The sequence below is a fragment of the Belonocnema kinseyi genome, chromosome 3 (assembly GCF_010883055.1).
Source record: "Belonocnema kinseyi isolate 2016_QV_RU_SX_M_011 chromosome 3, B_treatae_v1, whole genome shotgun sequence".
Classification (NCBI taxonomy): domain Eukaryota; kingdom Metazoa; phylum Arthropoda; class Insecta; order Hymenoptera; family Cynipidae; genus Belonocnema; species Belonocnema kinseyi.
Genome location: NC_046659.1, coordinates 130,057,172 through 130,083,549, shown reverse-complemented (window position 1 = coordinate 130,083,549; position 26,378 = coordinate 130,057,172).

The following is a 26,378-nucleotide window of genomic DNA, read 5'->3' as shown; positions in this document are numbered from 1 at the left end:
TGTCGCTAAACTTTTCGCCCACTGGGAAACTAAAATATAAAGTCTGAAATTGGTTTATTTGCTTTGAACAAACTTTTTGTGAAAAATTTATATTTTCTGGCAGAAATCCCATCTTTCCAAGTTCAAAAATCAATTATTTTGTTAAAAATGCTGTTTTTTTATGTGTTAACTCTATTAAATTGGCAAAAAATTCAAATGTATTATTGAAAAGTAATGTTCTGGGCTTAAGAAAATGTGACGGAAAAGTATATAGCAGCTTGTAGATAATTATCATACGAAGAATTTCATATATCACACATATATTTGTTTATATAATTTTTGTCTCCAAAATTATAATTTTTTTAAATAAAAATCACTAATATTTTTAGCGGGATATTTATCAACATTTCTTAATTAATTTTTAATCATGTAAACAAATTATATTGATGTAAAACAATTATTTAATTTTATTAAAACAAAACGCATTAAAGGTTGTTGATGATTATCAATTATTTATTGTTTATAAAATTAGAAAATATTTACAAATAAATTTATGTTATTAACGATAATAAACTACCAGTTAGACGAATTTTAGGAAAAAAACTTGTTTAATGAAAAATATCCAATTCCGGTAGGAATTCTATAACATAATCTAAACTTTTTTCAAATTTATGAATTTCATTTCTCTTTAAGAATATTCATTTCCACCAAGATTTTCTCTAGGATAACCTGCAAATGTTCAAATTTGTAAGTTCTCTAAAAGAAAACTGTTTCTGTTCAAGAATGATCAATTTCAGCGATATTCATTCCTTAGTTACCTAAATGCTCGAATTTTTAAGTTTTTTAAAAGATCTATTTGTTTTGAAAAATATCTAATTCCAGGAAGATTTATCTAAGTTGACCTAAAATGTTTCGAATTTTAATGTTTGGTAAAAGGCACAATTGCTTTTGTTTTAAAATATCCATTTCTGATGAGAAATCTCTGATATAACTCAAAATTCTTGAAAATGTAAAGTTTTTAGAAAGACTTGAATGTTTCTGATAAAAAATATTTAAGTCTAGAAAAAAATCCATCACATAACCTCAAATTTTTCTCAGCTATAAATTTTCTAAAAGAATTAACAGTCTCTATCAAATGAAATCCAATTCCACCGATGATTCTCTAACATTAAAAATCGGAATTTCTAAATTTTCTTAAATTGTGTGAATTTATAAGATTTCTGTGAGACCCAACTGCTTATGTTGCAAAATATCGAATCTCGGCAGGATTTAGCTAAAATAACCTGAACGTTTTTTGTGAATATTTTTTAAAAAAATATCCATCTCGAGAGAAAACAATACAGAAACTAAAACATTTTGAACTCTAAATTTTTATTTAAATCGGAGTTTATTTTATTTTATTTATTTCAGCCTTACCGACTTTCCTGACATTATACTATAAGGACTTTTAACTCACGAACTCGTACTTCTATGTTTGAATTTTTGGGGAAAATAAATTTTGGGAGCAATACAATTTGGGTTAACTGAGACCTTACCATACCTGGCTTAATTTTTTTCTTTAAAAAAGGAACTCTACGACAATTGAGAAATGCAGTAAATGTTCCGAGAATTACATAAAATACTTGACTGATATTATGAAAACAAAGTGCATAATCAGAAAAGGTCCAATTCCACAAAAAAAAAAAAACAAAGCGGAGAATGAAGTAAGCTTCGTCCCAACACACATCTGGCCAACATAATAAATAGATACCCAGTGGGCACAAAATTTGGCGACGTCTTTAACGCATCGTTACAACATCTTTACGACACCTTACCGACATCCTATGTCCATGTCGTTAAGGTGTCTTTACGATATCGTAAATAAGTCGAGTGATCGGACGATGTATTTCCGATATCACAAAGACGCCGAAACGACATCGACATAGGATGTCGTAAAGTTGTCGTAAGGTTGTCGTAAAGATGTCGTGAATACTTCGCCAAATTTTGTGTCCACTGGGTTCCGATAGGCACTCCCTCCCCCCTTTGTTTGAGAAAAAAAATGTGATAAGCAAAAAAAAACAAGTGCAATTATCAAAATGGTAACAATGGTGATAAATTCCTACATGAACACACATTTATTTCCTCGGGCACTTATGTAGCAAATAAATTTTGGAAATACTTGAATAGTGATCTGAAAGTCTGGAAATAATTAAAATCAATATTATAGGTTAAAAAATTATGTATTGGTTCGAGCACATGGCTGGCTTTATTATAAGTTAGACAAATTTGTATTGCATTTCTAAAACACTGTTTAGTCAAAATTTAAAATATATGAAATAAAATATATTTTTTATGTTTTTTTTATATTTTATTTATTATTTTTATGATTATATAAAATACATTTTTCTGATAGATTAAGAAGTATTGAACTCATTCTTTACTAGATATAGAATATATTCGGCAAATCAAAAGAATTTGCGGAATTAAAGAAATTTACGGAATAAAAGGTATTCACGAAATTCAAGAAATGCAGGGAATTCAATAAATACATGGAACTTACAGAATTCAAGGAACATAAGAATTTGACGGAATTCAAGGAATTCGCGAAATCAAATAAATTCATGAAATAAAAGGATTTTACGGAATTCAATATATTCACGGAATTTAAAAAATGTAGGGAATTGAGTGAATTAAATGAATTAAAAGAATTCATAGAGTTCACAATATTCCTGGAATTCATGGAATGCAAGGAATTCACGGAACTCATGGACTGTACGGAATTCAAAGAATTAATGGAATTCAAGGAATTTAAATAATTTAGGAAATGCATGGAATTCAGGGAATGGGCGGCATTCAAGGAATTAACGGAATTAAATGAATTCAAAGAATTACCGAAACTCACGGAATTTACGGAATTTATATAATTGGCCAAATTTACGAAATTAAGGGAAATTACGGCATTTACGGAATTCAGGGAATTGATTGAATCGAGTGAGTTCACGAAAATTGTGGAATTCAAGGAATGCACAACATTAAAGGAAATCACGGAATTGCTCGAATTTACGGATTTAGAGCAATTCACGAAATTCACGGAATTCAAACCATACACGTAATTGAAAGAATTCACGGAATTTACGTGATTCGCGGAATTTAAGCAATTCACAAAATTTAAGCAATTTACGAAATCTAAGGTATTTGCGGAATATACAGAATTTAAGGGATTCACGGAATTCACTGAATGCATGAAATTAAAGAAAATCACAGAATCACTGGAATTTACGGATTTCGAGAAATTTAGGGAACTCATGGAATTCACGGAATTCACTAAATTCACAGAATTGACAGAATTCGCGGAATTAATGGAATTCAGGAAATTCAAGTATAAATCACGAAATTAAAGGAATCTTAAGTAATTCAAAAAATTCAAGAAACTCAAAGAACTCACGGATAATACGGAATTTATGGAATTCATGGAATTCAAGCAATGCACGGAATTCCCGGATTTCAAGCAATTCAAGGGATTTCAGCAAGTCACGGAATTCAAGGGATTCATGCAGTTCACGAAATTCGAAGATTGAACAGAATTTGCTTGATTTCATGAATTCAAGCAAATATTGGAATTGCATGGATTCCGTAAGGTCCGTGAAGTCCGTTAATTCCTAAGATTCCGTTAAGTCTGTCAATTTTTGCATGATTTTCCAAAGATTTCAGAGCTATTAGATTCATTCAAAAGAAATCAAAAAATTTTAATGATTCTCCAGAGATTTTAATAATTTCACAAACATTACCAAGTATGTCAAAAATTTACATATGAACTAAACTGAGATTTGCAAAGAGTGTAAAAAGGTACACTATAAAAATTTTATGAAGTTTTATAAATTTTGAAAAAATGTATAGAAATTTTTAAAAATTAATGACAATATACCAAAATTGATAGAAAGCCTAGATTCTCAAAATATATTCACATAATCAAAATTTGGAACCTTCAGTTTTTGCTCAATATTGGCCGACTTTAAGATTACATTTAGCTTTTTTTATTTTGAAAAACAGGGAATTTTTGAGCATCATTAACAAAGTTGTTTAATATAAATTCCTATATTATATCTTACAGATGGAAGTGATCAGCCGCCACGTGGGAATAAATCATCAAGGGAGCGGCGTAGAAGACCCCCTCCTCAAATACCAGATCACGCTGCAATGCAAGAACAATCCGGAAACTATGCTCAACCAGGTTCTGATGATTCATGTTACTATATTATAATTTTTTCAATAGAAAAGGTCGCTGGGACTTAGAAAAAAAAAATTTTTTCTTGATAGCCAATAAATGTTTCTCTATGAACGTCGTCGGCCCTGGAGAATTTTGGAAGTTCTCTTTTCGGTATAGTCTTTTTTTGGGGGTTGGACAAGGGGTATTTTTGACTCAAATACATTAGGTATTTAATTGCCTGAAAAAATTGATGTTACTAAGCATCTTAAAAATATCCAACGGTTTGTTTGTCGAAAACCTTATTGGTTGAAACAATGGATGATATAGCTTTTAGTGACTGTTTTCAGGTTACTCATCTATCAATAAAGATGGATTAGTTTTCTGAATCATCTATTTTGTATATTAATATATTTAAATAAATATGCTCACTTTTTTCTAAAACTTATTTCTAAATTTTGCTCATTATTGTTAGAGAGAACAATAAAGTTGTAAATGATGGTTTAATGCTGGAAAATATCTTTGTTCTTTACATTTTGCTACCATACTACAATTTCTAAGCTTTTATACCTCTTTGGAGAGATAAGAGAATTAAATTGTGGAAGGAAATTATTTTTTAGATTTCGAAAAAAAGTTCAGAAGCTTTTCAATAATTTAAAAATATATTGAGATTATATTTTTCAAGATTCACAAAAATGTTAGGTAAACTTAATTTCGTAGGGTAACAAGGGATTGAAAAAAATATTCTTAAGATTCAAGGGAAAATTTTCCATGGTGTTTTACTTCATGCGTTCTAAAATAAAATTAAAACAGAATACGAGACATTTTTAATGATTTCCTGAAAGTCTGCATTCTAAATAATTCCTTAACTTTTAATGCATTGTATTGCAGATCAAAAGTCAAGAGTTTTTAAATGCAAATTTTAAAAACTGATTAGATTGGGACCTTAAATCATAAAGATGATAGCACTTTTATTTTTTTAAGTTAAAACGCAAATATTTTTTAAATTAAAAATTCTGAAAATTACATTTTTAAGACATACAATTAAAAGTTATAAAATATTAAAGATGTTTAATTCAAATTCTTCAACCTGTACGATTTCCGTTTAAACGTCTTCAATTTTAAAAGATGTCCAATTAAAACTTCTGCAATTTTAAAACTACAAATCATTTAATTTTCAAAAATGTAATTTTGCAAGAACCTAGTATTATTCTTTTTTTTTACAGTTCAGTTTAGAAGAATTCAAATTTAAATTCGATTATTTTAAAAATATTTAATTTAAAACTCTTCAATTTTGAAGATTTACTGTTGAAAAATGTTTAACTTAAAAATATATAGAATTGAAAATTATTTAATTGTGATAATGTTGAAGGTCAAACGTCCAGGGTTTTTAATTTTTAATCTTCTAAATTTATGAAGTGTAAAATCTCACTCATTAAAACTACCGAATTTTTCATCTTGGAACATAAAGCGGTTAGGATTTACAATAAAAATTTTCAATTTGGAATATATAAAATTAAAAAATGTTTCAATAAAAATTTTTCAATATTGTCATCACTATTATTATTAACCATTCTTTTATGTTTTTCAAACTGGTATTCAAATAAGTGAAGTAGAAGTTAATATTATTATGAAGTAACAGCGAAATTTGAAATTATTGACTGGAAATGCACATTTTTTTAAGTAATTGCATTATGATAAAAGAGAATTGAACAAACTAATATAATATTACAAATTATATTTTTTACATGTTAATTTTATATTAAATTACTAAGTTTTAAGTAAATTAAAATATTGAATAATGAATCTAACAAAACTTAGAAGTGGTAAAAATGTATATCATTTTATTAATTCCTTGTGAAAATATCTAATTGTGTTTATCTGAAACTACTGATATTATTTTATTTTTTCACTATTAAATTTTTCAACAATATAACTTTATGTTACATTAAAATCATTGATAATTATAAAATACGAAGAAATTTAATAATAATTTTGCATGTCTTAACTTTTTTCCTGTTAACGGTGTTTTTTTTTTTTAATCAGAGCAAAATAATTTATAAAATAAAATATCATTATTTATACGGATCATTTTGTAAATTTTATATCTTACAGATGAAGGTCATGCCGTGCCACTATTACAGCAAGTTCGAATGCGGCCCCTAAGTCGTGGCAATCAAGGTTCAAGTTCTGGAATTCCACGTTAGTATCTTATAATGTTTTAAATTAACGGAAGATTGTTGGCACTCAGAATAAAATCTAAACTCTATTTCTTAAAAGCCAATAAATTGTTCTCGATAAACAGCGTTAGCCCCTAGAGACCTTTGAAACAAGTTTTAAATTGAAATTTAAAAAAGTACATGTTCTGATATGAAAATTTATTGCGAAATTGTTTTTCTCTGTACAGAAATCTTGTAGCTTTTCTTCTTTTGAAAATAAATCCAAAGAACCCTTAAAACACAAATTTGTTTTAAAAAATTTGTGCAATCAGTTAACGTTTATTGGAATTTTTTAATTTAGTTTTGCTGGATGTATGAATTACTTATAGACATGTCAGAAATTTTTTGCCGTTTAGTCACAACAACTAAATATGAAACTGTAATAAATGAGGAAAGTGACAAAAATAAAAAATGATATTCAGTTATCAATATTCCTCAGACGTTTCAATATGTAAAAATAACGGTTTTTAATTTTTATACTTATATCCACTTAATTTAAAAATGTAAAAAAATTCACAATAAAAGATCTTTGGGTGACTATTATTTGGTGAATAAAACTGAGGTAGTACTTGATTTTTATCACACACCAACATTTTTTTAAACTCATTTGAAATTTTTTTTTTTTAATTTATTAGGTTCAAGTTCTAGAACTGAATGTTAGTTTATTAAAATTTTGTAAATAAACAAAAAATTGTTCGTACTTAGACTAATATCTCGAATGTATTTCTTAGCCGCCAATAAATTGCTCTCGCTCAAAGATGATGGTCCCTGAAGACCTTTGAAACAAGTTATAAATATTATATTGAAAAGTGCATATTCTTATAGGAAAATTTATTGCGCCCTTTTGTTCTCTGAACAAAAATGTTGTGTATTTTCTTATTTTTTAAATAAATCCAAAAAAGCGTTTTCTTGATAAACAATTGTTTTTCAGAAACTCTGGGAGTTTTTGAAAATTTATTGGAATTAGTCAATTTTGCGAAATTTGTCGAAATTTTTGTTGAACTCTCGGTATGTCCAAAATTAGTCATAGGCGCTTATTCTCCATTCATTTAAAAATGACACTTGGAACCAGGAGAGTGTTGGTTTGGCTGACTTTAAACTGAACATGAAAAGTGAAAAGAAATTTCTAGTGTCTCTGATTTTAAATTTGACGTACAAAGCTATAAATTTAAAATGATAGAACCAATATTGCCATTATTTGTTTATACGAATTCCTAAACGGATTAATACAAAAAAAACTAGTTTAAAATATAACAAACTGAAAACTGTCGCTTCAGAAATATGTGTTTAAAATAATTTTTTCTTAATTTAGAAATTAGTTTATTCTCTGTTTCGAGTTATGGTTAGGTATGCATGAGCAAAAATGTTATATCTTAAACCATATCAATGGACCTTTGATGCCAAAATAATAGAATACTCAAAAAGTATAGAAAGCGGCGTGGCTAGATTTTCAAGATATATTTACTTCATCTAAATCTCATACCTTGATTAATATTAATTGACTTTGGGATTGATGTTGAGCTACCTTCAGTTTGGACCAATACAAAATTTTAAAATTCGTCAAAAAACCCTTGAATAGAAATCTCGCTATTATATTTTACAGAAGCAGATACACCACGACTACGACCACGACTCGAAAACGGTACAGCAGGGATGCCGATACCAAGAGAACACATGCGTAAGTTTATACTAATTTTTTTAATAAGGCAAAATTACTGGGCTTAATTTCCTTGACAAATGAAGAAAAATATGCGATTTTGTTTTTATTTCTAATTTTCAACAAATCCAATTTATTCATATTATACTATTGATCAACTTAATTTTCGATAGCTCTCTATGGGTAAATGCAGCAGAATAAAAATATATAATTCAGCTTGTACATATAGTCCCTATGAATCTTATATGCTATGAGATTTAAATTGTTTTTTGAACGTACACATTTATTGTTTGGACATTTAGTGGTACGCCACTTTTTTAAATTATTGTAAACAATATTTGTTTGTCTATATAGTTGGTTCAAAAAAATGCAAAGAAAAAGTACATTTAATTAACTTTTCGTAAATCAAAGACACAAATTTTGTAATGTTTATTTAGGCAATAGTATTAAACAAAAAAGTTTTAATTTCAACGCTTTCAACTCTTCTTTTTTTTCTGCCTACAAAATGTCTTTTCCCGCAAAATGTCAAATATGCGTTTTATGAAAAAAATTTGATTAATTTCTTGAATAATATTTATAACTTTATATACTTGGCAGAATAAAGGACGACTGAGTAATATTAATTTGTTAAATGGTTGCTAACTGTCTTTTACAAACAATATCACTCTTAACAGTCACTATTTGTGATACTAATTTAAAAAAAAAATAACATATAAAGATTTCCAGTATAAACAAATTTTTAAGAAAATGAAAACTGTGGGATGTTAGGATACCTGTTTGGATAAAGTATTAATGTGAATTCTCATAAGATTTTTTGGGAAAAACACAAATATGAAAATTTATTACACCAAACTCTCGATTTCAGTCACCCCGTTCTCAGCCTTCCTTGAACTTCTGGCTCACGCTGTTTTTCCGGGAAGTAGGACTAGAACTAGAGAAACAAGCTTTCAGGTTTCTCTTGCTAAATATTTATTCAAAAACGGCTAACTGAACCTAACTACACTTAATATCCAAGATATGTGCGTATTCGATTTATTCAGATTTAATTTTCACAAAATCTCTCGATCGATCAAAATTTGTTTAACTTTTACTATAGAATCCTATACTCTATTTTATAGTTTTGTATTTTTAATTAAATTTTTCTCGTGAGATATTTAATTGATAATATCTAATACAATCCACCAGATCAGTACCTTCCCTGGCTTCTCTTATTTTCTATATCTCTTTGTGAAAATTGCAGTCTATCCTATATGGAATATCTGTCAAAATAAATTATTTAAAAATGAAGCTATCGCCTTTACAGTTCGTCGAACTGGTGTCTATCTCCCGTAAAGTATAGACTCTAACGCATTTCCCTATTTCTTAAAATTCAAATCTTTGGTACTTCAACCTTAAAGAAAGACGCTCAAAATGTGTGAAACTACACAGAAAACAGTCTTGATTCGAAACTAAAATTGGGCTTGTTTCAAGGTGTAACATAAAGAAGACCATCTTCGCTAAAAACCAGCATGACTTGAAATCTTTAAAACGAACTACTTATAGAACTACAAGTTAGACGCGATGTAGTCTTGAAAGTAGTCGGTAGCCTAAAAAATAGTTTCTTTGAAATAAGAGAAACTTTTCCTTGATATACCCTAATTATTGGATATATTATGATCATTATACGTCGTTTAATTTTTTATGACGTTCATAAAAAATTAAGAGCCTTCTTCAATAGTGGACACTTTCGCCGAGACAAGTCCTTCTTTGACAGTATCTCCACCCAAATACGTAAGGATGCTCGGCTCGCTCAGCTGCTGTGACGTCGCAATGCTTTGAAATTAGCTATAGCTGTTCAGAGGTCTAAAAGCTAAACCATGAGGGCTAAAGCGAGCCTCATTGCCTTCTTCTTTAGAGCCTAAATCTTGGTGCATCAGGTCGAAGACCAAGTGGAGCTTATTTTAAGTACAAAAGTCTAAGGTTTAGCCATAATTGTGTTTTGTTTTAAACTGCAGACCTTTAATGGCTCCTTTTAAGACATAATTATTGTAAATTTTAGACATCAGCTTAATTTAATGCCGAAATAAAAACAAGACCTTCATAGAAGTAAGACTTTTTTTCTGTGCATTAAAGCTCATTAGGTGTCTCGCTGACGCCCTGCGCTTGTCGCACGCTTCAAAACAATTGTAGCCTGAGTGGAATACGCTCTCTTACTGCAGGTTCTCGCCTTTTAGTGTCACAAGGGATATGACTAGGGATTGGGAAAAATAAAATACAAGTCGATACCTGGATATTTGTAGTTCCGAGAGAAGTTCTCTTCTTGAGAGGCAAACTTCGATTAAAGGGCGTTTATTATCCTTCGCGCAAGAAAATGTTTTAAAACTTATTTTGAAATTTAGCCGCTTTCTTAACCAGGGGCAGAGAGGTTAACTCCTGTCTGCTCATAAGAAGCTAAGGTTTTCAAAGTGAAGTAAAATATTTTAAATACTAACTTCCTGAACCAGGGTTCACAGGTATACTGTGCTCGCTCTTCAGTTAGATCAGTAAAATTTTCTAACAGAGAATCCTTTCTTAACTTCGACCAAGGAGGCACTTTTAGCCAAACACAATTCTTTACTTTGGAATTTGACGACTATTTTCGTCTTAGAAAATTTTATCTAAAATCAGACATGCCCAAGAAATATTATAAGTCGAGTCCCGAAGAACAGTTGAAAATCTGCACAAGTTACGCGAACAGAGTGCTTGGAGAAAGAGTGCTATTGGGACCGGATTTACACGGTATACGTACTTTCTCCAGAGATCCTTCTTTTAGCGAGGACTTGTGGACGTAGTATTTTAAACCTGAGAAGTTAACAAATCTTTCAAGTTTTTTCTTAAGTATAGCTAGGCCTCAAGATAAAACAGTTGCGTAAACCACGCAACCCCCCCCCCCCCCCCCCCCCCCCCCCCCCAACTGCCGATTCTAAGTCTAGCTGCCCTATTTATGGTTCAATCCTCATCAGCTGTCCGCGCTGCTCCACTGGAGTGCTTTAGTGAAAAGCTGCGAGTCTGCGCTCTCTCACTGCCCTGCTTTGATGCAATGTTTGGCCTGTCCCTTTAACGTGGTATGTAGGTTTGCCTATGTGGATGCTAAAAAAAGTAATCCGCTAGTTTCAATATATATATATATTGCCGGGCAGTAGTCTGAATGTGACGGGTAAGTGTTCCTCGCCCACTCTACCCTTCTTTCTATCTGAATTCATCAGTTAGACGCACAGATTCGTACCACTGCCTTGTTGTATTATGCAAATCAGTGAATATGTTTCTTACTTGAAATAGAACAATGACCACCAAGCATGTTTCTCGCCCAGAGTCTTCAACCGAAATGAGATGGCTGACTCATTTTCGAGCCCTCTCAAAATCGATTTCGAGTCTTAGGTCTGTCCCTATCGAAATGACGCCTCTGGAGTGGTACTTGACCAGGTTTTTTTTCAGGGGACCTCTTTATTTTAAATTGCGTTTTGAATGACCGAATCCTCGGAAAAAGTATACTTGGAAAAATTTTAAACAAATTTTTGTTTAATTGAAACAATTTTTTCCTAAAATGTGAGACCTTGATTATTCGATTATTCAATAAAACAGAAGAATCGAAATTTTGACGAAGAGTCGACATATGGTTGAAAGAGTTGAGATATCAATTAAGAAATTTCCAATTGGAAACGAGGAATTTTTTTGCTAAAAAAGCTGATCTAAAATTTCTTAATTGGTATCTCACCTCTTTAAATCATATGTCGAATATTTTTCAAAATAACGATTTTTCTATTCAATTAAATAAAATGAGTCAGCCATCTCATTTCTGTAGAGCCCTCTGGGTGAAACACATGCTCAGTGGTCATTGCTCTACTTCAAGTAACAAACAAACACACACACACACACACACACACACACACACTGATTTTCATTACACAACAAGGCAGTGGTTCGAATCTGTGCGTCTAACTGATGACTTCAGATACAACGAAGGGCAGAGTGGGTGAGGAACACTTACCTGTCAGATTCGGAGTACAGCCCGGAGAATAAACACCGGTGTAGCACAATAGACTTCATAGCTTGAGTTCCAGAGGGAAACTAACAGGCCCTTCCACCCATATTAAAAGAAACAAAAAAGTGCTTTATTCCAAAAAATATTATATTTTTAACATTTAAAGGCAAGAAAAATTACTCAGACATATAGTTATTGTATTGATAAAATTTAATTGGTTTGAAAATGCATGTCAATTTTTCACTCATTGAATATAAATAATTAGTTTAAATAATATCCAATAAAATATCATCTTTAGCATGAATATTACATAAATCGAATATTTTGCATTCCTTGGGCCATATTCTTATCGTTTTGGGTTGGGGACACAAAAATTAAAAGTCATTTGTTGAAAATTATTCTTTCAACATTTTTAAAGAAATGATTGCATTTTACATTAGAAAAAGTTCATAAGAAGTCCTTCTTTTTTATTTTTTTTCGAAAACCGGGCTTTTCCCATTTAATACTAGTCCAGGCATCTGGTACATTTGTTTCCGAGAAAATCGGGTTGACCATTTTTTGAGTGGAAACGCTGCATTATAGGGTCCTATTTAACATATTAAAAATGCTACCACGAATAGGAGAGAGAACCCATTTTTTTCTGAAGACATTTCGAGGTTTCGAGTTATGAGACATTGAAAAGTGCCTACTTTTTTCGATTTTCAGCGAAAAATCGTTAAGTTTCAAAAACCACTGTGTACCTTTTTATCTAATTACTTGAAGGAAAAGAGTTTCACAGGTGCGTAAAATTAGACACAATTTTATGTATTTTTAAAAAAAGAATAAAGTTTTAGCTCAGATAGGTCATAAGTTATTACCCGTCAAAGTTGACAATTTTTGCCTGTTTTTAGGGGTAAAAAAGTGGAGTTTAGTCTTTTCAATATACATCGTTTTAGGTTTAGTTGGCGTTTATGATGCCAGAGCATAAAATAAAGTACAAAGAATCTGCATACATATGAAAAAATGTCTTATAGCCGTATTAGTTTGGGAATTGCGAGGTTTCAAAGATTCAATTTTTATGAGCATTTTTGACCAAAAACGAAAAAGTTTTGTTTTTTGAAAATACCTTGTTTTCCGCTAGTCCGCCGAAAAAATTCCTATGAAATAAATAAAAGTAGAGTCAATTAAGCCTAAGTTAAGAAAAGTTTCCTAGCCCTAATAGATTATGAGATATGACCTTGAAATGCCCGTAGAACTACGGCCATATTTCAAAAATTTCGTCCCAAGTAAGTATGTACCATTTATTGCTAATGCATAATACTTCTTTTGTAATTGATGAAAAAATAATTGTTTATAACAAAATCTTGTCCTAACCACTTTTGAGTACTTTTTTAAGTACTTTTGTGGCAAAAAATGATTGTAATTGATTGGATGTGTAATATGTATTTTGCTGTCAGTAAACTAATAATTTTTATTTATCATTGCTTATAACAATATCTTGTATTAAGCACTTTCGAGTACTTTTGAAGTACTTTTTTGTAAACAAGTGATTGTAGTTGATTGGAAATGTGTATTATGTCCTTTTTGTTGATAAAAGAATAGTTTTTAAGCAAGGTTTAAAGCATTTATTTCTATTCAAAGTATCAAACCTAATTATTTATCTATAATTCTTCGAATTATCGAATTAAATTTTGTATGTAATAGGTTTCAACTAATCTATTGCTTACTTGTTTTTTATCTAAAAAATTATCGCAGAATTATATTTACAATTCGCAGAAGTCACTGCGAATTATAAGTATCCTGAAGGTAAGTATGGAATTAAATGCAGAGAAAGCATTAGAGGATATTGTTACAATAAACTATTAAAAAACTATTTTTCTTTTAATTTAAAGAACATATTACAAATTTCCAATCAATAACAATCAGTTTTTGGCAATGAAAGTAAATGACTGAAGATTACATTTTTTCAATCAAATGCAATAACTTTCTCCCCACAACATTACTAAAAAAGTACTCATAAGTTGTTAAGACAAGATATTGCTATAAACAATTATTACTAAAAATTATTTGTTTATCGATGAAGAATAAATATCACATTTTTAGTCAATTATAAAGATTTTTTTGTCACTTTTGCGTCACTTTTGCGCGGTTCTTCTCGCTTCGAAGGGGCAGATACTTAAAGTTCAATAGCTTGAAGAGTTTTCCTCTAAATGTCGTAAAACTTTAGTACAACGTTTTTGCTGTGTTAACCCTTTGAGAGGTATAATTAAAACTTCATTACTGTAGAGCATATCGAGATGCAAAACATTCAATTAAGAACCAAAATTCAAGTACATGATTTTTCAGTTCAGAAATTAACCCTTAAAGCGCCTTAGGGGTCGTGGGCGACCTCAATTTTTTCGCGCGATTATATTAAAGCCCAAAGCCCCAAAAGCGCGCATCGAAAAATTGTTTATAAATATAACATTATCTTTGAACTTAAAGGATAGTTAGAAAGTATCCAGTAATTGGATTGAATTGAAAATGCGGAAGCTCTTTTTTCAGGATGAAATTTTCCTTGGAGGTCGCCCACGTATCCATATGGCGCTTCGTGAAATAATTAGATAGGATGGCGCTTTAAGGGTTAATTATCTAATAAAAGAAACTAATTTTCAACATCCAAGGCACATTTTTGATCAATAAGGTTAATCTTTAAAAACAAAAAGCAACAGTTTTTGATGTTTGAAAATTAGTAGTTGCAAAGAATTCAATTTACAATATATTTCTTTCAACGAAATGGCTAGGCTGAGTGGAACTGGCATAGGGGCGCATCCGTGGTTATCCGTTTGGGCACACTTTCTTGGCGCCTTCTAGACCACACGTGTCAGCAAGTCCTTTCGCGTATGTTGGGAACGTAGCAGTTCCACACAAAAATGTAGTTGCCCCATGGGTTCAGAGATAGATTTTCGCTGACAAATTAAGCTGCAGGTCTTAGTTGGCTTTTGTGATCATGTAAACAATTAAGTGCACCAGAAATTATTACAATGTAATACCTAAAGACAAATACAATAAAAATAAATGGTTTAGCAAGAATTTTATTTAATTAAAAAATATTGTAAACTAATAGACACATATCGAGTTTTTACGGGATAAAATATTTTACAGATGAAAACAATTTTTGTACACAATATTTCTAAAGATTTCCAAATATTATAAATGTTTTAGAATAGTTCAAATATTTTAGAATATTTAAAAGCATTTTGAAAATTTCACAAATATTTCACGGACCTTAAAGATTTAAAAAAGACGTGCACTCTAGATTTTTTAACAATTCTTTTAACCCCAAAAGTTTGGTTTCGCCATATTAGTTTGAATTCCAAGCAAGTAGTGAATCTTTAACCGAAAAAGATGAATTCTCAACCATAACTGTAATAGTTGATATATTAACAGAAAATGTGACTTTTCAACTAAGAAGTAACATTTTCAACCCAAAAAGATAAATTCTGAACGTAAAATGTAACCCCTCATATTTCGAACGAACTACCAATTGGGCACACAGCGTGCCCAATAAGAGAGAGGATGTGTACCAGCCTGCAGGCGAGCAGCACGCGACGCATTTGGTGTTGCCCAAAATTTTTGGAGTGTATTATTATCCACGATATACGCTTTCATTTATAGAAATACTAGTGAATAAATAGTAGTAGTAGTATACTCTAATTTTTTCTTTTGCAAAGCAAGCAATATTTATTTATTTAATAAAAAAAATAGGATGCCTATAAGCATTTTCATGGCGCCTGCTTATATATGAAGTCTTAAAATATACGAACTTGTGAAAGTGGGATACTAATTTTGTTTATTAAAAAATTTCAAATTATTATTAGCTGTATTTTATTATTTAGTAATTGTTGAATTTATATTCAATTTTTATATTCAAACGTGTACTTATTAGTCGAAATTTTTACTAAATCAAGTGAGTTGCTTATGTTTAAGAAGGATGCATCCTTGAATAGTTTAAATGAGGAGAAAAACCTTTTAAAAGTTACTTCTTCTCCTCAATCGGAATCCCTTTTTACAAAATAGCATTCAAAATCTCCGCTTAATTATTCTTATAATTACAGATCGTCTATTTTCTTTATCAACACTCGTAACTGGCGTCTCAGAAGTTACTTTCATGTTTCATGTTTGAGTTTCATATCCTTGTAAATCTTTAACTCCAGAAGAAGCCCTCATCTTAGTTTATTTTGTCACGGATAAACGTGATTTTTTCTCTGCAAAGTCTTTATTCGAATCAAGACTACTTGATAGATAATCATCATAGTAAATCTGAACAAAACATCTAAAATATCTGTCCCTTGAACGTCTATCATCTTCATACAGAATTCTTATTTTGCCACAGAGTAATATCTGTGTTTTATCATTGTACACAGTTTAAAAGATATGCGAAGTAAATATGCAGCTCACAAAGAATTAAAATTTACTATTACTAAGCCGCTAACCGTTTGATATAGTGCATAGTAAATAAACTTGACTTTGAGAAGCAACTGATTCTTCGAACTAATTTCATTCTACTATCGAAAATAAAGTAACATTAATATTTTTCTTAAACTGGATTGCATTAATTTTAAATATAAAACAAGCAGTAGGATATACTTATGCACTTTTGCTAAAGAAATTAATTGCGGTGAAGAATCAGTCACGATAAGTACACTATGTACATTTGAGGACTAAATAAATCCAAAGCGGAGATTAGAAATCAAAATGAATTAATTGTTCTTAGGATGATCCCGAAGGTTTGTCTCGAATAGGACCTTATAAGTTGACGTAGCGTCGAGGCGGCTATGGTTCTTTTAAGTGAAATGCTTGATGGAGGTTTCACTATGATTGAAAAACAGATTTTGGGTAGGCTATCTTGTTTGCGAAATTTAAGTTTGAATACTAAAATTTGTTCTGAGGTTAACGTTAATGATATGTCAAAGGTTTCTCACAAATTCAGCAAGCAAGAACGTATCTCGCAGTTTAGTTAGACTATTGTTTTTGTACTGTAGATAATAAAGTAAGACTAGCATTTTACTTAAACAGTATTGCATTATTTAAATATAAGTCCAGAAACATTATACGAAAGGCCACTTTGTGCTACATGGGTTGCAGGGGGTCCAAGTGATAGCCACGTGTTTTTACGCTTAGGTGCAAAGCAAAAACACATTAACAGGAAACTAAAAAATTTTGACTGAAGGCAATAATAAGTCCAAACATATTACAATACAAAATAAATAAACTTTTACCTAAATAGTAGATTTTGAAACCATAAAGATTAACTGCTCACCAATCAAAAAACAATTTGTAACCAAGTACATAAATTATCAATCAGGTGTCTTCCATAAACATGTAGGCCACTATAAGCGGGAAAGGGGCGTCGGCGATAACGTTATGATGAACCAAATGGGGGCAGGAAGACTCAAAAAGTGGAAAAGAGTTTCTCCTCGTGGTTTATGAAACGTGGTTTCTGCATCGTTCAAAGCCTCAAGTGCTAAACATCTATTCACTTTATGTTCACGATTGACTGTTTTGTGTTGCGAAATCGGTAATGTAGGTATTCGAAATGAAAAATTAATCCATTTCTATTGGTTCTTACAGAATTAATTTCGTCAGGCGACCCAATGGCGGATTATCAACATGGATTAGCTCCGCATCAGACAAGGCCTGTGCACCAGAGGGAACAAGCTTTTCCAAATCAACCAAGCGAATCAGGCCAACAATATGGGTTGGGTAAGTAACTTTCTTTTCAAGTAACTCGTAACAGGTATATAACAGTGAAAAAAATTAACTTTCTACAGTTACTCTACTTTAAGAAAGAATGTTAACTTTTCTAAAAGTTACTTTAAATGTTGCCACCAACCTCCTTAACTTTTGAAACTTACAAAAAAATGGACATACCTGAAATGACGACCAACATTTTTGCCCATTTAATGTTGAATTCGCTATTATTAGCCTAATAAAATTTGTTCTAAAGTGTTTAAAATTTTGATAAATTGGAGTTCGATCATTAATTTTAAAATGTAAATAAATTTCCAAGGCATGAAGTATTAGCGAAATTCAAAATTATGGACAAAAATGAATTTTTTTAAAGATAATGGCATCGTGATTAAGGAGAATTTAACTAACTAATATAATATTAAAAAATCGCTTTTTTAAAGGTTAGTTCTAAAATATTGGACTAAATGTTTTCGCCTGAAACAACTAAAAAAACTGATAGGCAATAGTTATAAAAGGTGAAGATATGTAATATGACAGTTATATGCAGTTATGACGTTTTTCGGAATTTAAAGATTTTTTCTCGGGGTTGATTGAAACTCTGCAAAAGTAAGTATCCGTTTTGGAATTTTCCGAAATTTTTGCCTGCCGTATTTAGCCGTCCGTGATTTAGTACTACATTTCATGGTCAGTTACATCTCTTTATAAAATCGCAAATAGGCAATCTTTGCAGTTAAAAATATTTTCCGAAAATTTAACAATAATTATTTTTAAAGTTATATACATTATCATACTTAATATATCATTTAATTAACTAGAGGTATCTTTTTTCTCGATCCCAACGAGATACAAAAACTCAAATTTTTATATATTTCAATTAATGGTGTTTTTTTAAATCACAGCAGAATAATTTCAAAAATTTATGAAAATGTCCATATTTATACGATACATGTTGTAAATTTTACAAACCCTTTTAAGCGTGTGTTACGAGAAGAGTTTTCGGATGGCAGATTTGAAATTGTTGGGCTTCTTTCATAAAAATTCTTTAATAAAAATCTCTATATTATATCTTACAGATGGAGATTATAACTTGTCGCTATTACAGCAAATACGAATGCGGCCCGAAAGTGGTCGCAATCAAGGTTCAAGCTCTGGAACACCACGTTAGTATTTTATAATCTTCTAAAATAATAAGAAATTGTTGACAATCACAGCAAAATCTGAATTTTATTTCATGACTACCAATAAATTGTTCTCGATAAACAGTAATAGCCTCTAGGGATATTTGAAACAATTTTTGTATAAGAATTTGAAAAGTACTTATTCCTTAAGGGAAAATATTTGCAAAATTTTATTTCTCTGTAGATAGATCGTGCCGCTTTTCCCGTTTTTAAAATTAATCCAAAGAACTGTTCCTTAAAAAGCCAGTTTGTTTTCAGAAATTAAGGAAATTTCTAAACGCTTATTAGAATTTCTAAAATTTTCAAAAGCTTTAATCTGCCGAAATTTGTTAAAATCTATGGAAATATAAGCGTGTATTTACGGAAATTCATGGACAAATTTTTCTAACTGTATGCTTCCAAATGACTGATACAACATTTGATTTCCCTTTTGGGGCATTTTTTGCATACTCACCCAGCTAAATCCTTTTTATAATGATTTAAAAATATTAAATTTATCAATTTTTTGAGATTTCAATGTTAGTATTATTTACAAGACGAATAGTCCTAATTCAGACATTACTTTTCATGGATTTGAAAAAAAATCAGATAAATGTGATGATTTTCTGTGCATTTTACCTACCATCCAGTCAAAAATTCTTCAATAAAAATCCCTTTATTATATATTACAGATGGAGATGAGCAGACGCCAATATTAAAACCAATATTAACGAGGCTCGTTGGACAAGACGCGTTTTTAGCAGGAGGTAGCAATCCAGATTCAGGTTCTAGACCTCGATGTTAGTATATTAAAATTTTGCAAATTAGGAAAACGTTGTTTGAATTTTCTATTTAAAAGGACATATTCTTATAGGAAAATTGATTTCGACATTTTTTATCTCTTAACAAAAATGTTGTATACGTCCCAATTTTTAAAATAAATCTGAACGAGCCTTTTGTTGAATAACTTTTTTTCAGAAATTTGTGGTAATTGATAGAAAATTATGAAAATCTATGGAAAGATATTGGCATTCACTCAAATTTATGAAATGTGAAGTAATTCACCGTTGAATGTTACTAACAATTCCTTGCGGTAGTGTTCCGGTAATTTTTTATAACTTTTGTGATATTCTTTTAGAAATTTGGTTTGTGCCAAAAATTCTTTTGTTTCTATGTTTTTCGAAGTTTGTTGAACCTTCGGTGATGCAACTTTCTGCAGGATTGGTTTTGAATATACAGAGCATTTTTAAATTAAGGTGCCCATTTTTTCTGTGGACACTTTTTTATTCGACAATTATTACCGAAGATAAACAATTAGAAAATTTTCCCATAAAAAATCGATGTATTGTCAAACACAACTTGCTATTGTTCGGCCGTTTATGAATAAAAATTCTTGAGATTTGTATAGTGTATTCTTGATATATAAGCGATGACTATAAGAAAAGCACTTTATTTGAAAAAGTAATATGCTGGTTTTTGTTTATTAACTAATCAAATCAGAAGGAAAACCACTTTTTGCCACTTTGGAAACAGTCGGTCATTGGAAAAATATTTCTGAAAATTCATTATCGAGAGAATGTTGTTCACTGATTTCCAGAAAGTTTTTTTGAAAATTAAAAAAAAATTGTTCGAAAAATTTGGAAATGGCAGCTAGTTGAAGTCAATGCCCACTGCCACTGAAGCGTTTTTTTGCCGATTTCCGCTGCTACTTTGTGAATTATGTGAGTAACAAAGGTCGATAAACAGAGCAAGGTAGTTGCAGCGTGAGTTAACTTCAACTGGCTGCCATCGCGAGTCTTGTTTTCTATAACATCAATTTTCAATTTAAGAATTTTCTAAGAAACGAATACAAAATACAAAAAACATAAAAGTGTCGTTTTTGTCGTTTTCGGTTAAATTTTTACAGTTTATAAATTTTGATACAAACTTTCAGAAACAAAATTTGTTTTCAGTAATGTTTTCCTAATTCGGATATTAATTTATTTTGCACTTAAATTTTTTGTTATGTATTCATGAAAAAAAAATCCTATATTTTTTAACATGTTAATGGAAAATTCGATGTCAAAATAACATAATACTAAAAAATTACACAAAATAGGGCGTCTAGATTATCAAGATATATTAACTTCGACAAATTTCCTAATTTGGTTATTAATAACTGACTTTGGGATTACATTTCAGCTACCCTCAGTTTTGACCAATACAAGTTTTTGAAATTCATTAAAAAAAACTCTTGAATAGAAATCCCTCTATCATATTTTACAGATCAAAGCACGCCACGACCACGGCCACGACTCGACGATGCACCAGGGCTGTTAATGAAAAGAGGACACATGCGTAAGTATATAATAATTTTTTAAATTTTAACATCAGGATTTTAAGGTATTTAAGGTTATGTAACAAAAAAATGGCGCTCTGAGCTACTTTTGAGGTTATGTACAGAAGACACAAAATTATTTGGGATTTTTTTCTTGTGTTGCATCATACAGTACTGGTCATTGTCTTTAATTTGAAAGTCGCAGAGTTCAATTACCATTTTTCTTTACCAAGTTAGGCGAATTTGAAATTACAAGATTTGTCCCATTATATCTTGAGCATTTTCTTTAAATACTTTGAGACAGACATTTTCTACTAGGTGTTTTCTTTTGAAAATTTGTCCTTGGGGATGTTCGGGGTTGTTGTTTACGAATCTGAAGTCGAGATATTAAAAAATTGGGACATAATGGGACATATCTCGTAATTTAAAATTTGCGTAACTTAGTAAAGAAAAATGGTACTTAAACTCTGCGACTCTAAAATTAGAGAGAAAGATCAATACTATATAATGCAACTAAAGGAAAAATCGCGAAAAATGTTGTGTCTTCTGTACATAACATCAAATGTAGCCAAACACGCCATTTTTTGGATACATAACCTCGAATATTTAAAAATCCTGACTTGATGTACCAACTCTGACCTCGGATTCGGATTTTAAGTGAATAATTACTTCGGAAATAACCCTCCACTTTTCAACAACTGACATGACCCCATTATTTGTAGGCCTGTGTAATTTGTGGCAAAACCGGTGATCGCGTTCTCCAGGATTTTCTGTTTTCTACTCGCTTTTTTATTTCATTGTGACATTTAAATAATTTCTGTGATTCAAAGAAACTTTTTGTGAATCAGATAGGTGCCACGGTAGAGGCCTCAGGTTAAGGGGACTAGACTTGAGACTACAAGCCGATTTTGATAAGAACCAAAAATGTGTCAGCGATCTCCTTGAGCTTGAGGCATCTACGAAGGCCTCACGCTCAGTGATCAGTGGTCGATTTCGAGAGCTGAAAATAGTTATTGGATGAAAATTATTCCTTGAACATTTCTTAAGTTTTAACTGCACTACAATTTACAAAAAGTTAATAAGAAGTATTTTCATTTTTTGGAAAGCCGAGCTTTCCCATTTATTACCCCATGTTTATTCTGAAAGCCCAGGGATACGGATTAATGCTAAGCCATTTGAGTGAAATAAGGAAGCTTTTTCTACAAAAATTGCTTTTTTACTGCTTTTGCTATTTCATTGAGATATCTTTGGGGTTAAGAAAGTTGTGTCCTGGAGGCACTTAAAACTACTGTATGCCCTTCTACTACTTAACACCACTGGCAAAAATCTGTGTAGGGCTAGTTAGGAAATTAATTTATAAACAAAAAATAATTACCAAAGAAACAGTTAATTTTCAACTGAACAGACGATTTGTCTAACAAAGAAGATAAACTATGAATTATTTATCTACAAAAACTTTTTCATTGATTTATGAAACTGAAGAGTCAAAAAGTATGCAATTCACAATATCTCTTTGTCAATGAAGTGGCTAGGCTGTGGCAGACTGCCCCTTGGTCGGTGCCCTCGATGACATTTAAAGTCTTCTCAAAAAGATAATATTATTGAGAAACAAATAAATGCATTTAGGTGACAATGGAGCGAGTTAAAAGAATATGCAATAATATCTACAAGGTATAATTTTATTCACGTTCATAACAGCAAAGTAATATAGTGTTCTCCAACTTATTTTCACCCATATAAATGTAAAATCAAAAGCGAAGCAAAGAGAGCGTGCCAGCGCAGCGCCAAGCTGACTAATGCGTTACAACAACTATTGTTTTATCATAATCATCAATGTAATTTCGAGATATACGTAAAATAGGGCAAATAGAGAAGAAGTTTAGATGAAATCATTGCTGAGTCTAGAGTCAATACATGAGCTACTATGGGTCTAGAGTACATCAACTAAGAAACAAAACGTTGGCGATTTGCGAATTTGCGAGACATAAAACTAAGCAGAAATTGATCGCAATGTCTAACGCGATAAGGAATATTTGTGTCTCTCATTTTAAATACCTAGAATCGAGATCAGCTTCCATATTGCCTTTAGATCAAACGTGAGAAAAAAATAGAGAGAAATTTCTTTCCTCATACTATTTTAGCTCGTCACTGCCTATGGATTAAGTTTTCGGAATCTAATACTACCACTTTAAATAGTGTAGTACGCATTAGAAGACAGCTATTCTCGATACGAGAAAATAATCAGGTAAATACTTAGAGCACAGTCCCTCGGGTGAAAAATTCTCTTGCGTCTCCACTGTTCATTTATCCTTTCTTTAAATAGCACCATCTGATTGACGTGATTTTTCCTCTACAAACCCTTTATACGAGTATCTGTCCTGTGACCGTTTATCATCGATATACCTGTTTCGTCTGTTAAAATTACATCATCGACCAAAACGACTCGAAGAGTGCCCTTGACATGAATAAATCAGAGAGCGACTTTAAGATTGGTTGGCAAAAATGTACTTTATGCATAAATATAATAGGCCTAGCAAGTATTTTTCATGCTTTAAATAAGAATTAATTCGCATGAATTCAATCAACAATAATTATTCTGGATGCTGGATAATTAATTATGCTCATCTTGATAAAAAAAGCAAATCATCAGGATTGTGATGTACAAGAATTTTAACTCTCGTGCCATCTTTCTGCTAGCCCACAAGTCAAGGCGTGAACAACCGTGCCGTGGACTGAGTGGCACCATGAAGTGGTTTCACAAACTGTGTCTCTAGGATATTAACATGCAGAGCTCTGCAGGGGTGGACTTAAATATTCCTGGCTACTCGTTTTAACAGAGTGGCTACAAATCAACAAGAAAATTCGAATAAAGGTGTTTGTGAGGATTTAGGATGTCCGATAGACGTGGTTGAGGAGCTCGGCATTAGCGACAACTTAGAGTCAGGAAGGGACATAATTACTGGAGATAAGGAGTACGGCGTGGAAGCATTACAGGAGGCGATGCGGAGATTTGGCAGTTCCATAATATTTGCTAAGGTTTACTACAGTATTGAGCGTATCATCTTGACTGGGATATGCCTAAGGAAGTTAGGAAGATTAAGCAGAAGAAAGAGGAGAAGATAAATGTCAACTAGACGAGGACTCAGATTGAAGAAGGTTATGAGGCTTTCACATCCTCACATGGGAAACGAGAGAGGGAGCCTTTCTTGAGGCCCGTCGAGACAGGATGCACGAAGCAGAAAACGAAAAAGGCCAGGACCCACACTGCTGAAACAGCCACAGCGCCCAAGTCAAAAACGAAGAAAGTGACTGCATCAGCTCCAGCAGCAACCACAAAAAGCAAAACGAAGAAGATGCATAAGCGTGCTCGATCTCAAGCGGTTTTCATTAAACCGGCCAAGGGTTTGAGTTACGTAGATGTCCTTAAGGACCTCAAACCGTAAGTGAAGCTTATGTACTTTGTGTAAAAACTAAGGGGTTCAGGCAAACAAAAACGCATCGAGGTTAACCTCTTAATCCTCGAGCCAGCTACTAATGCTGAAGAAGTCGAAGCGCCCGTAGGAAGCCACTCTGGCAGCAGAACGGTTGAAGATGTAAAGGTCAGCCTCACAACTAGACCCTGCGATGGTAATATGAAGGCTTTCGTGGAGCTATCAGAGGAATTAACGTCGAGATTTCTGCACACATGGCACCTGAAAGTTGGGTGAATCTCCTTGAATCTCCTTCTTGGGTGAATAATCGTTCTAGGAGGCAACCTTGTTAGAGAAGCCTCAGGGACGATTAATCGAATTAATGATAACCAACTAGGATAACAAAGGCCAAAGAGCCTGATTTGTTATACCGCCGCACTATTGAGGACGGTGCGTGTACTCTGGTTGGTTGCTTCATAAAAAAGGGAGATAATTCTAAGCAAGCAAGAAACAAGCTGGAAGTCGAAGATCAGCGTACAGGTGTCAATAAGCTGCAACCCTGAAGTAATGCGAAAGCGGTTCCAGGGTTGTAGTTTGACACGGGAGAGGGGTTTTAGTCAGTAATAATCTGACAATACTCATCCTAAAAATCGCCTACTCAGGTAGAGGATTGTTAGATTAGCTGTCTTATCCAAGATTTCCCCTCCTTATATAAAAAAAGATAAATGCGGACTGTTCTTTAATTACAATATTCTTCCGAAACAAACCAAATTATAAGAAAATCAAAACAATGACTTTCAGGTTTTGTCTTCCTAACGTTTTTTTACATTCTCATTATTTATGATTGAGAAAGTATTAGAATTTTCCGAAATTTGACATTACAGTTTTATAATGAATTTCTACGTTTCGAGAACCCTTGCATCCAAAAATCAAGTTTCATCGATGGTGTCTGCCTGCCAGTCCGTTCGTCCGTCCTTAAACACGATAACTCTCGAAAAAATGAACGGATCAAATCCATCTTTGGTACACTTTTTTTTGGTCCTAAAAGGAAGAACGAGTTCGTTAAGCAGCCAATTTTGATAAAAATGTAAAAAGTGAGCGCATTAAAAAAATGGTTGAGAACACTTTTTTCTATTTTAAAATTTTATGTATGGATTTTTATGTTACTGGAAAGGAAAAACAATTTATCTCAATGAATTTTTTGATGAAAGGAAAATTTTTGGAGTTATAGCATTTTCAAAATGGTTTGTGAAAGAAAAGGTGCTTGAAGTTATCTTCAGTCTATGCTAATGACAGGTATTGTATTTTTTTAACGCGGAAAACAATTTAACGTACAATCGTACAGTGGGTCGGAATACCGTCCTGGCCGTTGAGTTTCGACGTGCAATGTATCGCTCCGTAATTTTTGAGTGCATACTTTATCATCGGATCATCGCGCGTTGTCACACTGAGTTTATATAATCATAATTAATGCTGAGCATACGAATTTGTTTTATGTGCGGGCACTTTCTGTCAGAAAACTCGAAAAACTTTCTTTTTTGGGTAGAGGTGTCGGTGTGCTTGGCAATATGGTGCCATGTGCGACTTGCGTGGAAATGGTGACGAGAGGAAACTTGGACTCGCTTGCTTGTGGCAATCATGTAAGAAAAACAGATAGAGGCTTTTAAAAGTCTGGTTGACGGCATTTCGTAGAATGCGTCCCGCATATCCAAAGTCGAGGAAACTACTGCATCGAATGTTACAG